At 45.2% G+C, this 14087-nt stretch overlaps 1 protein-coding gene across 5 annotated transcripts in view; it reads left to right on the top strand.

The window, feature by feature from the left end:
* Nucleotides 1–4795: 4795 nt before the first annotated feature.
* Nucleotides 4796–14087, top strand: part of Elavl2 (ELAV like RNA binding protein 2) — a 130666-nt gene continuing 121374 nt past the window's right edge. For 2 of the 5 annotated variants that reach the window (XM_055618958.1, XM_055618960.1), the window contains exon 1: nt 4796–5311. The gene's annotated coding sequence lies outside the window, so the exon portion shown is untranslated. Of the gene's footprint in view, nt 5312–5600; nt 5621–8283; nt 8426–14087 lie in introns of those variants that run through there. The other 3 variants (XM_055618959.1, XM_055618961.1, XM_055618962.1) reach the window with 2 other exon arrangements.

Raw genomic sequence — 14087 nt, forward strand, 5'->3', positions numbered from 1 at the left:
CAGCTGTTTCACTAGCCTCGGTCTCCCCGGGCCTCAGTCTTCAGATACAAACCCCGCCTTTGTCACCGTGCCCCGGTGCTGTCGCTTGCTCTGTGGGGCAGGGGTTGATCTGAACACACGTGGGGAAAATGTGAGTGTGTGAGAGAGAAGAGAAGGAAAAAAAGAAGGGGGTGAGGGACTGGGGGCCTGAGCGATCTGGGGGCAGGGTGCTCGCCCGGCGCAGTTGATGACTGTGACTGACTGGTTGGTCAGCCAGGCTTTATTATTTCAAATTAGACGTGGATCGCACACAAGTGGAGACATAAATCTTCAATATAAGAAAGAGCCTCTGAGCATCGGAAGCAGAGAAACCGTTTCTTCCCAGGTCCGGGTAAAGGGGCGGGCGAAAAGACTGATTGCTACCATCTGAGACAGATGGTTTCCTTTAACTTTGGAAACTGCTATTTTTAATTACTTGTATTAATTTTGCATGAGCTGTATCGGCTGCAGGAGGAAGCTTAGAGAAGGCTGTTAGCATCACTGAAAGAAACGGACACGAGGATCTGATTTGCCCTGTATCACCTCTAGTTTTTTACCCTCGCCTGTTCGCGTGGATGCTCCCCCTCACGTAGCAGAGACGCGAGTTTATCCTCATAAAAGTTCCTACTGAGTAAAAGACGGAAGAAAATCTGAGGATATTCGTGGGAGCGTTTCTGTAAATGATCTTTGAAACATAGAGGGGCACGAGCGACATAGCCTGGTCTCAAATCGGCAGGCAAAGGGCTTAGAGGAGAATGTGACTCACACAAGAATTTTCCCGGGCAGAGAGAGGCAAATGGGGTCACAATGTAGAGTCATCTACCAAGATTTACTGGAAAAAAACACATGAATGAAATAATTCACATGTCTCTTCAGGTAAAACAGAAACTGGAGGGATTCCCCTTGAGTATATTCTTGTATTTTGTAGTCTTTTCCCTTGAAGATGAGTTGAAAGACAAGAAAAGGCTGTTTGTGATCTTGCTTACTGCCTCACTAGACACTGTTCCTGCTCCAGCGTTTGCAGTACAAAGGGTCCTTTGCAGAACATTCCTGAGGTATTCAACTTAAGTAAGAGCAAAAGGCTTTCCTTCTTTGCCAGGGAGTGAAAGCACCCAGGATGAGTTCTTGCTGCTTTTCCCACTGGAAAAATTCAGGATGAAAAACCGTGGATAGGCGTGCCAGACTTTTCCAAGATTACCGGGATTTGCATTTATTTAGCAAGAACACCTTGATAAGAGGAATGCTTCTCCAGGCCAGTGGGGGAAGGGTGTGTATCAGAGGAAAACACTCCCCATCCAGGCTCTCACTCTGGGGTTTGTCACAATGGCCGACCCCTAACAAAAGCGAGCCTAATTCCAAACAAACCTGTTTCTACGGAGGGCAGTCTCTGCCTCAAATCCGTGGTCTGAAAGGTTCCCTCAGCGTGTTCTGACCGTGTCTCAAAGGGAGGAAGAGAAAATACTATGCCAATCTTGCTGTGCAAACTTTACCCTGTCCGCCTGGCTAGTCCTCTGTCCATGGTGCTAATTCCTGCCCCATTCTCCTGTGGGTTCTCAGGACCTAAACTCACAGAAGTGTCAAATATTTCTACAACTTTTTCTGATTTTTAAACTGTAAAAAGAAAGCTGACATACTCCTTTCAGAATGGAAAGTAAAAAAAAAGGCAGTGGGCAGGTTATATAATATCAACACTTCTTATGCAGAATTTAAATAGCATATTTCCAATATTACGAACCTCCCCAAAGCTGGACAATTAAAAATAGTATTTAATTCATTCCAGAAGGAACACTATGTAGATTTTTCAATCCAAGTTAAATATTGATTCACACACATAGCCAAACTACTTCATTCACTTCATTTAAAAAGTTACTAGTAGTTTGCAGAGCCTTTAATTACGTTCAAGTCACCTCTTCTCCTCCTGTAGAAGGACGCTCACATGAGGGAGTTATTTATCTTAAACATCACTGTCCACAGCAGCTTTATGTATTCCTGTGAGGAACATATTCTTTTATGAGAAAACTTCAGTAAGATAGCCAATTGAATTCTTAAATTTTCAGCTTTGAAAAGCATTACTTTGCAATTTTATCAACGCCCAACTTGTCTCCACGCTTTCAGCAGCTCACCAAACTTGCCCCTTTCTCCCTCAAGTCAGAATAGTGCTAAAGGCTTAGGAGAGAATGTCAGAGCTAACATGACTTAATCAGAATTTGAATATCTTGAAAAGACTGTTTATCTAATGCAAGTTTAGGTGCTGAGGATAATTCTTTTCCTTAACTATGAATCAAGAGATGTTGATTAAAATTTGTGCTTAATTTAGGTGGAATGTTTGCACATAGTCTTCATTTATCGCCAGAAGTACAGTGTGCGTTAATGTTTCAGGGCATGACATGTGAAATTCAAAGTGAAGTCTACATTCAGATATCACTGTTATTTTATTTTTAAAAGTTGGAAAACTAAATGTTGCTTATTTATTTCAAAGTTTTAATATTTAACAACTCTCTATTTAAAGAGTAAACTACTGGTTTAAAATATTTTTCAATTTCCCGAGTAATCTGTGCTATCTACAAAGAAATAGACAACATGTTGAATATCACAATATCTTGAAAATATTTTCTTTTCTGCCAAACTGAGAAAAAGAACATAGACCGAATCTCTAGAATTTTTTTTTTTGCATCTTGATGAACAGCTTTATTATTTCCCATGTAATTTCCTTATTAGTATCACCAATAAAAGGTACTTATGTATCTACAAAGGTAAGGATTTTCTTCAAAGTGCTACAATTATACGAATGTACAAAACCAATGCAACATTAAAGTGTGAATATAGTCACAAGGAGAAATTACGGTTCATTTCATATATAATTGCATAAACCAAACAGTACTATGCTTTTGTCTAATATATATATATATACATATGTATATATATGTATATATATATATATATATATATATATACATACATACATATTTTCTGTGCACAGACATGATAGGTGAGAGGAGCTGGAGGTATACGACAGGAAACTCAGTCTCCTGTTATCCATACTTCTATTGGAAGTAGGGATGCAGTATTTTTAATATTTAGCCTCTTGGCTTCATTTGTTCAGTTTACTGTCTTTTTCTTATTTTGTGTCTGTAGTTTCCCTAGAGATATTTAAAAGTTTTAGTTGCAATTAAGCCCCCATGGACCTAATATATAAAAAGTAGGGGGTAGGAGCTAGGAAACGATGATTATAAATGGTAATTATACATACAGACTTAGGCCCCCCTTTCCAACCCCAGTTGTTTTTAAGCAAAGTATTGTAACTTAGACACTGCTACACAGGTTAAATGTGAGATAAACAGGTCCCTGGTTCTTTGCATTAGTCACTTATCAAACTCAAGGACACTCTCAAGGAACACTGATTTACTTTCCACTTCCAAGCCATTTTGCTCTCAAACCATCTTTCTCTTTCCCTTCTGACATCCCACCTTCCTGCAATCTTTAATTCTTACTGGTGACTTCCCTCTCTTACATTATCAAGGACAGCGACCAGTAGCAAATAAACAGGTAAAATAATATTTGAGAGAAGATAGATTATGTAAGAAATATATGTACTCTCTAGGAAGCTGGTGCTATCTGTCAAGACCGAAAAATTCCATCTGGAAATGAACTAAGTTAGGTGGATATTGTTTCTTCTCATAAATAAATCGAGGCAAACCCGGAAACCTTACTTTCACTTAAAAGATAGAAATGAGTATGAATAAACCTGTATTTCTGCCTCCTGAAAATTAATAAAACATGGGGTTGGAATCAAGGAATCTTAGTCCATAAAGCAAAGACATAGCACTTGGTCTATTGGTAAAACTTTTGAATACTCAAAAAACCTTGGTAAAGGCTGAACTATCTTTACTGTCAGCAATCCATGTGTGGTCCAAGAACTGTATTGCCAGCGAATGCAGAGGAGTGGCTTGTTCTAATTTTATATACAGCTGCTCTTTTTACCTTCAAGTGAAGGACCTTATTTCCACTCAGTACCTGTTTTTCTGTACTGGATGTTTCTGCTAACCCTTTTCTAGTCTGACATGAACTGAAAGCCAATTCAAACTGAGCAGCTTGAACTGAAACAAATTTTTAATTTTCATTTTTATTCCAAAAGGAGAGAGAGAGAGAGAGAGAGAGAGAGAGAGAGAGAGAGAGAGAGATGTGCACATATTAAAACAGAGAAACATACACACAGTTACCTAACATCTGACACAGATTTACGAATTACTGGAACACAAACCGAAAAAGGCATGCGGACAAGTCATGGGTGTGCGTTCATCCCTCTCAGATCAAAGAGAGGAGCAGGAGCTCTCGATGACTCATACATACCGGACAGTTTACTATCATAAAGAAATATGCCAAAGATGCAGTCATGAGGGCAAATAAAAGCGAATCTTTCGGAAGAAGAAAGACTTAAGAGGAAAATAGATGGTGCCATATCGCAAACTCTCATAGTACAGTTCCACCCTCCCACGTCGCTCTCTCCCAGCTCTTTTTGCTTCTTGCATTTCCCTTCGCCGCCAGCGTTAAGTGTGTACCTCCCCGCACAACTTACCTTGAAACGGGACTCCATTGAGCTCTGGAGAGTGACACAAGTCCCTAGCCAATCGCCGAGCAGAGCTCCGCCCGGGCGGCCTCGGTAGAAGCGTCTGGCCCAATCAGGAACCTGGGGCGATGAGCAAGTTGCGTTGTGGCGCGACTCGGCGTATACTTCCGCGCGTGCTGCCCGGGATAGGACTCTGGCAGAGCAGCTGCACCCACGGCAGTGCGGAGGCAGAGAAGGGGTTGGTGATACGGTGCTATAAATCTGTGGTCCAGTCCACCTCCCTTTTAAGACGTCCTCCCCCCTTATTTCTGTTCTCACTTAGAGATGCAGCAGCTTACTCCTGTAGCGACCTACTAAAAAGCAACAAGGAGAAAGACATCGTCTTTTTGAAAAAACGTTCTTTCGTCTCTTTTCTTTGTTCCTTGGTTTGTTTTTTTCTTGCCCCTTTTTGTTTAGTTGAACGGCAATAGGAGTAGTCTCTCCGTCTTTTTAAACTCTCTTTTTTAAGTTTCCCCTCCCCTTTCATATTTTTTTTTCACCATTCCTTTTAGCATTGGACTTTGGGGTCGAAAAGCATTTCTTTTTATTTGCTTCTTTTAAGCCGAGCACAGTTTTAGGTTTCGTGCTGTCTTAAGAGAACTATCCAGCAGCTTCTTGCTCATCCTTATTGGGAGAACTGCACCGTTACTTTAAAAACACACATACACAAAACCTTAAGGGAGAAAGGTAAGTTCCGGTTTGGTTTCTTTAATCATTAGTTGCAGCGATGCGCTGGCAAACCCAGAAAACCTGTAAGTGAGCGGAATACAGAATGTGAAGTTCATTGCACATGTTTGCCTCATTTCAAAGCGTTTGGTTTTTTTTTTTTTTTTTTTTTTTTTTTTTTTTTTTTTTTTTTTTTTTTGTTTTTTTTTTTTTTTTTTTTTTTTTTTTTTTTTTTTTTTTTTTTTAATTCTTGAGAGCCAGACTAAAAGGCAGTGGACGCATGCTTAACGTACTGAATTTTCGAAAATGTCACTGGCAGAAACTTACGTGGTAAATGTGGTCAGGGTACAGGCCGGGCTACAATGGGAGGCTAGAGGTTGAGTGAGCTTCGGGGTCGAGGTTGGAAGTTCATTTCGTGGGAAGAGAGGGATAACTTGAATGTTGCGGGGAATGCATGCCTCCACTTTCGCAAAGGAATCAGAGGACTGGGGAAATCAGAAGCCTGGACTTACTTGCAGATTAGACCAGGGGGAAAAAAAAAAGCCCTCTGCTTAATTGCATTAACCAGATAGCATGTGCTGGGGAGCTGAGATTGCCAGATGGAATTTAGATGCTGCACCAGGCAGCGAGTTGTAGTTGAGTGAAAAAAGTACATACAGCCTGAGGGCTGGGGCTGGGCTGGGGCTGTGGTGGTTAGAACCTGTCAAAACTCATCCTTGCCAGATACGAGGATTCTGATTCACGGGTTCCAACGATCGTAATTCAGATTTAAAAGAAAACTGCCAATTTGGGGCCGAATCTTTGAGCCTGTACCGGATATGAGATTCCCTTTGTTCAGAAAAGCGTAAATAAGATCCTTGGAGCTGAGTGTGTTAAGTGGCTGCTGCTTGGGAGCCTCACGGTGCTGGGCGCCGGGCAGCGGATTCCAAGCCCTGTCCTTGGTCCTACGCCGCGGAGCCCGCCTTCCCGGAGAGGGGGACTTACTGGCAGCCGCGAGGCACCGCAGCTACCCAAGGAGCTGAGTTGGCTGCATAGCCCTCAGCCCCTCCTCGCAGCTCCCCTTCCTGGAGTAGCTATTGTTAAAACTGACGCCGGTAGAAAGATGGTCGGGGACGAGACGCTGGGCAGACAGGCACCCGCTTCATTTTAACTTTTGTGATTTCTCCGGGTGCAGGGGAAACCAGCCGGCTTTCTACTGCGAAAGAGCGAACCCGGGTAGACGTGGGAAAGGGGGAGGCTGCTCGCCGGGCGGGGAGGGCGGAGAGTGGGGGGAGGTGGTGGCGGACCAAGGTGCTAGCTTTGCCTCGGAGAAGTTTAAATTATTGGCACGAGAGGGTGTGGGCGAGTGTGTGCGTGCGAGCGCTGAGTGGTGCTCGAGACGCAAAGTATGGGGGCAAGGTACAAAGCTGGCCGGGGTGGTTCGTGCTCCCTACCCCACCCACACGGTGGTTCGAAAAGCCAGCGATCTGCCTGCCTACCCCCTGACTCGACTCTGCCAAGGGCGTGGGGGCTAGGGATGGCCAACTGGCAATGCCCACCCTGGAGCTCTGTGGCAGACAGGACTTCTGATGGCCATTGTTGCTTAATTTATGCCCAGCACGTTGCTGCCTACCCACCTAATTCACGTCTATAAAGAATTAATAGGAGAGCTGTGCTACTGTGGTAGATTAGGGGTGGCTACGTCCCCTACTTCCCGTTTCCTAGTATCTGTTATCAAGACTGACCTCGAGATCGGCTATCTTCTCTCCTAATGACAGCTTCAGATCTGGCTTTATTGTGGCGAGGGTGAGAAAAGTAATCAGCCATTTAGTGCTTCCTCTTAACGCTGCTGGACAGGGATTATGAAATGTCCCTGAAATGCATGGCTTCTGCCCCTTCCCCCACTCGTGTACAAAACATTCCATTTGGCTAAAGATTCTGAACCTTCAGCCTTTCTCCACACCCCTGTTTATTAGAACTATTCCCAGGAAGAGTGTGTATGTGGGGGAGGGGGGCATGCATTTGTTTTATTTTCTAGGCCTGCTATTAATGTAGACTTAAAATGAAGGTGAGTGGGAGAAGTATAGCGCGGATAACAGGAACCCAGCAAAACGGCTTCCTAAGTGATAATCACTTCCTAAAGGCCGGGAAAAGGGTGCCTGAAGGAAGGTCAGGGATGTTTGAGTTCCAAAGATAATCCTTGTAAAATGGCTTCTTAAATGGGACATCTGAGAGATTTGTCAAAATTGAGCAAACAAGTCCGCAAAAAAAAAAAAAAAAAAAAAAAAAAAAAAAAAAAAAAAAAAAAAAAAGAAAAAAAGGAAAATGTTGAATGTTTCAAAGTCATCTTTTAAGAGATTAAAAAGCCATTCCCCTCTGTTATCACTGCCATTTCCTGAACCTATCTTAGCAGACCCTCGTAGGCTCCCCGGTCCATCTTTTAACCAGTGGCTTGGGCAGTCCCTTTATAAAGCTAGCACGTTTTGGAGTTTTGGAGGAGAACGAAGAATGTAGACAGAGGTGGTTTAGCAGACTTGGAAAGTATCTGTTGAGAGAGATCTCCTAACTTCAAGCAGACGTCTTCAGAAAGTAGAGTGAAGGGCATTGGAAGGGTTTCAGGTCTAGATTGGGTAGGCCCATTCTCTCCAACATTTCAAAACTGGCATTCTTAGCAATAATACATGCCTGGGACCGGAATATTATGATTAACTGTTTAGAGGGAGGTCAAAGAGGCACAAGCGCTTTGAGCAGTTTTCCCAGGAATCCACACAAAGTCAGTTAAGGTCATTTAATTCTAAATCTGATTTGGGGTGACACAGAAATGCTGATGTTGAATCAATTAGCCATTTCTGTTTTCCCCAACCAGGGTCTTCCAAATTGAGGATGGCCTGTCTCCATTTTGACCATAATCGTTTACCACGCCTGTTTTCACTTCCCTCTAGAGGGTAAATTAGCAACCCCCCCCCCCCCAGCCCTGGGTTAGAGGAGTCCTCCCTCCCCGCCCGTCGCGTGGGGGCGGGGAGCGCTGGGCGCCCTTAGCGAACCTTGCTGCATCAAACCCGCATCATGTCCTTGAAGCTGTAACCTCCGTCACGTTCTTGCGGCGACACGATCGCCCACTGTTCAGTTCTTTCCTCCTGCCTCCTGCAATTTCAGGTAGGTATGACAGGTGATGTTTTTAAAATGTAGTTTTCTAGAGGGAAGGGTTAATACTTTTCAATAATAGGGGGAAAAAAATAATCCCAGCACGACAGGTGCTCTGGTAATTAAACCGCCAAGCAGGTGTAAAATATGTGCGCGGCTCTGTCTCCCAGTCTTGGGTCTGAGTCCTGGGCAGACGCAGTTTTTTTCTGGGTGATGGGGTTTGAGCCCAGGGAAGGAGCGGGCTAGGGATGGTCGGTCTTCGGACGCCCCCTCGGAGTTGGGCCTTTTTCCAGCTGGCGTGGGGGCACCGGGAGGATGTGGTTCACGGTAGGCGCATGCAGGTTCGAGTGCAGGATTTCCAACTTCACATCCGAAGCAGAGTATACCACCTCGCTCAGGTACCCAGAGCTTATTTAGACCGCAGATTCTGTCTAGCGAGGTGAGAAGGCGCAGCAGGGCTAAGCCTTTAGTTGTCCGTCGAGGGACAGGACCTTTGGGCTTTGGACGAGGGGGAGGGGGAAAGAGCCTTTAAAAATTCTTGAAAAACACGCATTCGGTGTGTGCATCTAGACCTACGCTAGGTACACGCCCCTGTGTCCAGAGTGACCCCTGCCCAGGGCGGGGTCTCCTGGGTCACCGCTCCGAACCTCTCGGCGCGCCTGCAAACTTGCTCGGGCGGCCCCGGGAAGCCGGGTGGAGGAGCCTGGCGGGAGCCTGTGCCCCCGAGGGTGGCGGAGCTCGGCACACGCGGGCCGGCGGGCGGCGTGGCGAGCTGGGCTCGGCCCCGCCTCCTGGCGCGCCGCCAGGCAAGCCCCGCCTCCCCGCCCTGCTACAAACGGCGGGACCGCGGCGCCCCAGCGTCACTGAGGCAGCAGCCGGCCGGCAGGGCGGGGTTCCGCCGCGCTCCAGTCCGCCTTCCCGCCGCCGCCAGCGTGACTCCCCCGAGCGGTGCTGTCGGCCGGCGGCGCGAGCCGTGGGAGCTGCAGCCGAGCCGCAGCAGGCAAGTGTGGGGGGCGTGGGTGGGGGCGGGGCGGCCGCCCCTCCGCTGCCTCCAGCCGGGACGCCCGGGCCCGGACGCGGGGTCCGCCGCAGCGCCCGGGCAGCGGCCGCGCGCTTCGCCTTCGCCTCCGCCCGAGCGCCGGCTGGGCTGGCGACAGCGGAGGTAGCGCCCTCGAAGTTCCCGCAGGGGGCCGGGGCGCCTGGCACCGCCCCTCCCGTGGGTGCGGGTCGGCGCGGGGGGGAGCGCGGCGGGAGCTGAGCGGGCCCGGGAAGCGGAGCGGGGCCGGGGGCGCCAGCCGCGTGCACGGGCGTGGACGTACTCTGCACCGCGGCGTGTAGCGCCACCGGGAAAACTGCGCCCAGACGCAGGTGAGTGCATCGGAGGGATCGTGGGGGAGGGGGCTTCCCGCCCCGGCGCAGGCTCTCTGTGGCGCCTTCGGCCGCCCTGTGGGAGGACACGCCGGTACTCTTCGTGCCGGAGCGCGGCGGGGCTGTCTGGCGTGCGCCCACCTGGGACGGCGCCTAAAGACTTGGAGAGGCCACGCGGTGTGCCGGGGTAGCGTGAGGCCGTGGGCGCTCGGGGCGGGAGCCGCGGCGATGCCTGTCGCGTGTTAGGCGCAGCGGCTCGAGGTTGCAGCTGGCGGTCGCATCCCGGGTCTGCCCGCGCGCCAGTGGCGCGAAGCACGGATGGATGGATGCTCGGCTCCGCGGGCTTCGGGTTGGTTAGCTAGCTAGCCTGCTTTAGGTAGCTCACTGTGCTATTGCTGCATTCACTCATGCATTTGTCCGGCCGAAATCTCCGAGGCCTTAGTGCCAGACTGGTGAGCGCACTGGGGAGACCGAAGGAGCCAGGCGGACCGACAGAACTGGTTTACCAGCAGGTGCAGCGGTGACAATGACCAGCAGGCATTCCATGGAAAAGCAAGCCTACCAGTTATTCAGGGCTGGAGCGCAAACACCATGTCTCTAGGCATGAGCTGAGGCTGGAGTTTTTTCCTGTCCAGACCAGCATTTAAAATTGTATGCATATTTAATATGCCGTCGTTGTGATGACAACTTCCATCTTCAGTCTTCTCTTTACATTTTCTGAAATTGTGGGAAAAGGTGGAATTGCTACCAGTTACGTGCTTTCTTTAAATTTCTTCCTCCAAAGCGGTGCTTAGCAGTGCCGAGAGACAATACCGTCTGAAAGGACAAAAGAGTCTTAAAACAGTTTTTCTTTCCATTTTATCCGTAACCTTAAGAATTCTGTCTTCACAAAAATGTAGTTCAGTGTCAAAACTTAACGCAAAAAGTCCATTGACTTGAATGCTAGTGTTTTCCCCATTCCCTTAAATGAAACGTGCCTTTTTGAAAATATTGTTTAGTTGCTTTAGAAGACAGCCTTTTCTAGAACCATTTGTCCAGATTCCTTGCATTTCATATTTGTGCGAGGTGGTGATCTTTTGGTGATCTTTTGATGGAGGCTGACCTGTAGTCTCCATTTTGGAGAGCAGGTGAAAAGCTCTCCAAGATCTGTATCTATCTATCTTTTTCATCTGGCCCTCTGGGCATGCAAATGGAGACAGTTTGCTGAATGGCTCCAAGTATTCCTTTAATTATCTTCCATCCTTGGGGGAGGTAGAAAAATCGATAAAGAAACACATTCTCACTACCCCCCCCCCCCAGCCCCATTTTGTGTTCCTGTGATTAAAACTGGCTCCTTGTTGCCTTTTTGGGTGACTATGTTGTCATTGTCACTTACAAGGTACGATTTTTTTGTTTGTTTTTTTTTTTTCCCCACTTCAGAGGGACAATTAGGTGTTTAAGGCTCTAGTTTCCTACCAGGTCTATAGGTGTGTTTCCTCCACAGTGTAGTGCTTGGTGTTAGGAATTAAGCCTGTTCCAGCTGCTCAGACTACTTGTGTAGGCTGAAAACCCTCAGTACTGGTCAGTATCTGCCAACCCACCTGTTTACCTGTTCGCTGTGGAACCTGTTTTACTTACTTAGGCCTAAGATACGCTACTCAACGGAAGTCTGAATTGGTTCTGAGTTTTGGCTAGTTGTTTATAGTTTCTCTTCAGCAAAGAACAAAGTTCAACCCCCCCCCTTTTTTTTTCTGGTATGTGTGTGTGATTTTAGTTAAGACTCCATGCATAGTAGTAGGATAAGGGAGAACTGGGCAGGAAGCTACAATTCCTACTCCCATTCCTTGCCATAGCCTCCCTTCTTTTTACAGACAGGTGGTTTTGGCTGAACCCAAGAAACTATCCTCAGCTGTTGGTGCTTTTCTTGTTAACATAATAAATTTTTTTTTTCTTTCCCATTTTCTCTTCTAGAAACAAGTCCCAAGTTCTCTTTAAAGGACACAGCAGAGCCATCCAGAAAACCCTGACTGCTAAGTTATAATCAAGTATTTCTCTTGACTTGAAAAACAATTTTTTTTTAAGCCAGTGACATTTTTTTCTGGTATTCATATAGTATACGAGCACCAGCACCACTGTGATGAATTATCCTTGGGGCGTTGGCCTTTTTTTTTTTTTTTTTCCTCTCCCCACTAAAGACCTATATACTCTGAAGTACACTGGTCATTTTTAATTGCTTGACTCACTGGTGGGGTCAGTTCTTTTGCTCTCATTTAAGGTCTTAAGTCCACCACCTTGTCACATTCTCATTAGCACCTTCATCATCCGTGATATTCATTTGGAAGAGAGAGAGATTCATTTGGAGTGGGGGAAGGAGATGCTGGTGAGCATCTCAAACGGATTAGGTTACATTTCCTTTAGCATTGAGTGGGGTGGGTTGCCTCCGAATAGGTGGGCTTACCTTGGGCCTGTTGTTCTACCCCGAAGAAAGATTTTCACTTGTAGGTGGATTAACTCAGTTCTTCCTGTTGCGCTAGAGCTTCAACTGAACAGACCACATACCGAATTTCTGATGGTTTTGTTTATAATTTAGCATGGTACTGCTTTATGCATTCTGGGATTCTGAACAGTTTTATAACTCCTGTTTGCCTCACACATTTTGAAATTAAGAGTTTTTTGAACAAGGACACTTTGTTCTTATGTTGCGTTTGAGCCTATAGATTAGCATATCATGGTTAGGTACTTTATTTGTGTGGTCATTCTGTGGATAACTATTTGCAGGCTTTTGTTTACTTAAATTGGGGTGCCACACCCTGTTCTGGAAGACACAAAAGTACACAGAATATTCCCTGGTTTGGGCCAGTTTCATTCACTGATGGCACAGAACCCGAATGTTGTAGTTAAATGACAAACCTGCTATCGCATATTATTCTAATTTTGGAAGAACAATTGTGTGTTTACTTCCTTCAAGATGATAGCTGGTTTATGGCTAGTTTATTTTTGGCTTTTAAGCAATATAAATTGAAGTGGAAATGGGGAAACAATTTTTTAAGAGTTTTTGCACATGTTTTAATGTAAGCTTAAATGACAACTTTTAGAATCAGTAGTTGAAGTTAATATATTGTAAAATCCCAAGTCCTAACTAGCACTTAGGAAAAATTTTAGTAAGAAATTAATGATTTGATATTTAGCTTGGTTATGTACTTCATAACTTTCACTGTAGTAAGGCCACGAGGAAAATTTCTCATTTCAAGGGAAAATTCCCTGTGCATTTGATCTTATAATGCAAAACCAAAGGCAATTCTTAAGTGGCAACACTAGCCTAGATGCATTCACAGCCCAGTCCCAATATTGATTCTACGTTTTTGGACATTTGTGTTCATAGAAATAATCCGCTTTTGACAGGGTGCTATTTTCTGAAACTATACATGGGGCTTGGAATGCATCAGTTATACTGATGTTCTTAACTTTTTCAGTTTTGGCTCTTGTGTAATAGTTTGTGGAATGACAGGTTTCCTTTTAAGACATCTTCATGTCTAGAAGATTAAGGGCTTTGGGAAGGAATGTGACATGGAAAACGGGCAATACAGTCATAAGAGGAAGTGTCATGGTATTAAGACAAAATCAGTTTATAGTTATCTCATTAACAACAGATTAACTTCTGGGTTTAAAAAATATATATATTTAAATAGGAAGTTTTCTATTGTACATCTATATTACCAGCTTTTTATATATATTTAAAATATATATATATATTTAAATAGGAAGTTTTCTATTGTACATCTATATTACCAACTTTTATGGTGTCACTTTCTGATTGACGGTTAGTAGTAAATTTGACAGGTAGCTCCTAATTCCTACCTCTGAAAATTTCTTAGTTTAAAAAAAATGACATTTTTTTTTCCCTCAGTGAACTTAAAGAGTAAGTACTTAAAAGAGTGTTTTTTTTTTAACAAAACACTGAACGTTTTGTCTCGGTGCCGTGTACAATTTGAACTCCTAGGTGGAGGCATCTATATTTGCTTCCTAGTCCATTTCAATGGTGATAGATGAATGCCAGACTTTTTTCTCTAACTTAAAGAGTTTGTCTCAGAAATTTAATTTAAAATAATTGGAGACAGAAAGTTGAAACAGATTAGTTATGTTTACTTTTTTTCCCAAGACAGGGTTTCTCTGTGTAGCCCTGGCTGTCCTGGAACTTGCTCTATAGACCATGATGGCCTCAAACTCACAGAGATCTGCCTGCCTCTGCTGAGATTAAAGATATGAGCCAACACCCGGCCACTTTACATTTTTTTTAATAACATTTTTTAATAGCAGGAATGAGTCT

This window comes from Psammomys obesus, unplaced genomic scaffold, assembly GCF_907164565.1.
Source record: "Psammomys obesus unplaced genomic scaffold, mPsaObe1.curated_primary_1811, whole genome shotgun sequence".
Lineage (NCBI taxonomy): Eukaryota > Metazoa > Chordata > Mammalia > Rodentia > Muridae > Psammomys > Psammomys obesus.